The following is a 4,117-nucleotide window of genomic DNA, read 5'->3' as shown; positions in this document are numbered from 1 at the left end:
TATATTAATTGCTATATTAATCTATTTCTTCCACTAATGCTCTGCATCTCATGCACTCCTCCATTTTCAGAAAACATTATATATATTTTTATTTTCTTATTCTCTATTGTTTCCATTTCATTAATGTTAGTATTTAATAAGGATCAATTTTTGCAGTGAAATGATTGACACATTCCCGACTCAAATGCTTGTGACTCCCCACTGCCCCTCCTGGTGCCATTCTCCTATGTTAAAGTTGCTCTGCTCATTTCTAGGACAGCTCGAAAGTGCAAGGGATTTACGCTATTCATGAGACTTCTCAGTACCAGAGGGAAGAGAGCCCATAGATCAATGTCCAAGCTTTCTTCTCTCTCAGTCAGACCATTTTGAGGCATGATCTCCATGATATCTCAGAGGCCCCCTTGCTGGTTGAAGCCCTCATTGCCCACAATGATAATCCACACCTTAACCCACACGTTAGTGGTATTTCTCCTTTTTGGATTATACTTTCTTTTTTTCTAACTAGAAATTGCTTGAATCCCTATTCAAATATACTATTTGCCCCCCACCTCCTTACTTCTGCATCAGCTTTTAAGAGGAATCCAATCTAAAAGAATCTCCATGACACTAAATTCAATATATACACTTTGACTTTGACTTTGCTTTTGCTTTGAGTTATGGTTGATATACCTGACAATTTCTGTATTTGGAGAACACTATTTTCTTTTGCTTCGTTGACACCACATCCCCCTGGTTTTCCTTCTATAACTTGGATCAGTTTATTTCCTGTCAGCCATTTACCTGTAGGGTTCTGTACTGTGTACTTTTCTCTTTTTGTGGTTCACTCTTTATGACCTTCTTATTCTGAATCTCCAAATACTATCTCTAGATATGTCATTATCAACTGTCTACTTTCACACTACACATCTCTTTTAGATTCTTTTTATTTATTTATTCTTATTTATTTATTTATTTATATTGAGACGGAGTCTCACTCTGTCACCCAGGCTGGAGTGCAGCGTTGTGATCTCGGCTCACTGCAAGCTCCCGGGTTCACGCCATTCTCTTGGCTCAGCCTCCCGAGTAGCTGGGACTACAGGCGCCCACCACCATGCCCGGCTGATTTTTTGTATTTTTAGTAGAGATGGGGTTTCACCGTGTTAGCCAGGATGGTCTCGATCTCCTGACCTCATGATCTGCCCCCCTTGGCCTCTCAAAGTGCTGGGATTACAGGCATGAGCCATCTCACCCAGCCCTCTTTTAGGTTCTTTACCCAAATTATCAACATATTTTAGAAAAGCATTCATAACAGAATTTGGAGATGTTTATTGCCTGCAATCTTACTGTCTTCTAGTATTTATTTTTCTCTGCATCAAAACATAGCACTACCATGCACCCCTTTACTCTCAACAGCAAAATGATAGGAATTGCTATTGTCTCCTTCTCATTCACATCCCACGTTTAATCAATTATCAAATCCTACTTAGTAAAGGTTCTGTATGTGGTTTATGTGTGTGTGAGTGTGTTTTCACTTTTTTTAGGTTTTATGTTTTTAATTGATAAGGAATAATTACAGAATAATTATACATATCTATGGAGTACATTGTGATGCCTCACATTAAGTAGATGCTGTCATCATCTGTATAACAACGTTTGCCAGTTCCAGAGTACGAATTGAGAATGTAGGAAAGAATTTCTTCAGCCCATAGTAATGTGATTAGGGTTGTTCTCTTTTTTTATAACAGCAGCAATATTGATATAGAGAGATAATACTAAATATTACATGTAGATATGATCTCAGGATATTTACTTTCTTTTCTAAAATTTAACTAAACTATGTTGTCTACATTGTAAAATCATATACTTGGCCATAAATACACTTGAAAATGATGGCCTGTGTTTTACTGGCACCAGTAGAAAAGTATCAAGGGATGAAGACTTGGCCATGCCTAAAAGCCCTAGGTTTATTTCTGCATCTCAGTAATTGTGTTTACTCCTTAAGCATACCACATTGCTGCCCGTTGCTTTGAAAAAGCACAGGTAGTGTGTACATAATAGGCATAATTAAAATATTTAATTTTTTACTTTCCTATTCTTAGCCCTTTTTAATTTTTTAAATTTTTTACAAATTTAGGAGGAACATGTAAAAGTTTGTTACATGTATGTAATGAGTAGTGATTAAGCCAGGACATGTAGGGTTTTCATTCCCTGTGTACAATATATTTTGGTTAACTATATTCACGCTACTTTACTATCAAATATCGGTTTTAGCCTTTCTGGCTCTCTGGGTGTCATCATGGTGGTTGGCAAAAACAAGCACCTCACGAAAGGTCGCAAAAAGGAGCCAAGGAGGAAGTGGTTGATTCATTTTCTAAGAAAAATGGTGATGTAAAAGCACCTGCTATGTTCAATATAAAAAATATTAGAAAGACACTAGTCACGAGGGCTCAAGTAAATAAAACTGCATCCGACAGCATCAAGGGTCATGTGTTTGAAGTGAGTCTTGCTGGTCTGCAGAATAATGAGGTTGAATTTGGAAAATTCAAGCTGATTCCTGAAGATGTTCATGTCAAAAACTTCCAAACTTCCATGGCATGAATCTTACCCATGATAAAATATGTTCCACAGTAAAAAAAGGGCAGACTATGATTAAAGTTTCTTTCGACGTGAAGACTATCGATGTTAATTTCTTTTGTCTGTTCTGTATTGGTTTTACTAAAAAATGCAAAAATTAGTTATAGAGACGTCTTACGCTCAGCACCAATGGGTCCACCAAATCCAGAAAAAGGTGATAGAAATCATGACCTGAGAAGTGCAAACAAATGACTTGAAAGAAGTGGCCAGTAAATTGATTTCATACATAATTGGAAATGACATAAAAAAAACCTTGTGAATCTATTTATGCTCGCCATGATGTCTTTTTTAGAAAAGTAAAAATGCTGAAGGAGCCCAAATTTGAATTGGAAACTCATGGAGTTTCATGGTGAAGGTATAGTTCTGGAAAAGCTACTGGGGATGAGATAGTTGCTAAAGTTGAATAAGTTTATGGGTATGAACAACTCTTCCAAGAATCTGTTTAAAGTTCAGACTTTTAATATTGTAAATAAAAAGTCCCATTTGCGATAAAAACAATACATGGACCTTAATTTTTCTATATAACTGTATGTTCTTATACCCTTTAACCTACTTCTCTTTAGTCCCCTTTCTACCCTCAACTCACCCTTTTCAGTCTGTTATCTATTCTGTTATCTATCTTTCCACTCCTTACTTCTATGTGATCATTTTTTTAACTCATAAGTGAGAATATGCAATATATTTTTTTTGTGCCTGGCTTATTTCGCTTAGGATGATGACTTCCAGTTCCATCCATGTTGCTGCAAATGACATGAATTTGCTCTTTTTTTATGGCCAAGTAGCATTTCATTGTGTATATGTACCACATTTTCTTTATCCATTCATCTGTTGATACACACTCAGGTTGATTGTGTATTTGGTATTTTGAGTAGTGCTACAATAAACATGTGAGTGCAGGCATCACTTTGATTTATTAGTTTATTTTCCTTTGGGTTGATACCTAGTAGTGGCATTGCTGTATCAAATGGTAATTCTAGGTTTAGAATTCAAGAACATTCCATACCATTCTTCATAGTGACTGTACTGGTTTACATTCCCAACAATGGTGTTTGAGAATTCCCTTTTCTCCACATTCTCACCATCATCTGTTATTTTTTGGTCTTTTTAGATGCCTAATAGACATTCTGGCTGGGATAAAAGTATATCTCATTTTGTTTTTCATTTGCATTTCTCTGATGATTAGTGATGTGAAGCTTTTTTTTGTATACCTGTTGATCATTTGCATGTCTTCCTTTCAGAAATGTCTATTCATGTCCTCTGCACACTTTTTAACAGGATTGGGGTTGTTTTTTGTAATTTATTGAGCTGTTTGAGTTCCTCAAATATAAATATTAGCCCCATGTCAGACTAATAGTGTGCAGATATTTTCTCACATTCAACATATAGTTTCTTCACTCTCGGTTATTTATTTTGCTTTGCAGAACCTATTTAGTTTAATTAAGTCCTTTCTAGTTGTCTGTTTTTGTTTTTGTTGCCTGTGCTTTTGAGGTCTTAGTAATAAATC

At 35.8% G+C, this 4,117-nt stretch overlaps 1 pseudogene; it reads left to right on the top strand.

Annotated features, from left to right (window-relative positions):
• The first annotated feature begins 2,275 nt into the window (after positions 1–2,275).
• LOC129458241 (small ribosomal subunit protein eS1-like) lies at positions 2,276–2,872 on the top strand (annotated as a pseudogene).
• Positions 2,873–4,117: the final 1,245 nt, after the last annotated feature.

Source organism: Symphalangus syndactylus, chromosome 19 (genome assembly GCF_028878055.3).
Source record: "Symphalangus syndactylus isolate Jambi chromosome 19, NHGRI_mSymSyn1-v2.1_pri, whole genome shotgun sequence".
NCBI classification, from domain to species: Eukaryota; Metazoa; Chordata; class Mammalia; order Primates; family Hylobatidae; genus Symphalangus; species Symphalangus syndactylus.
This window is presented reverse-complemented; position numbering and strand designations above follow the sequence as displayed.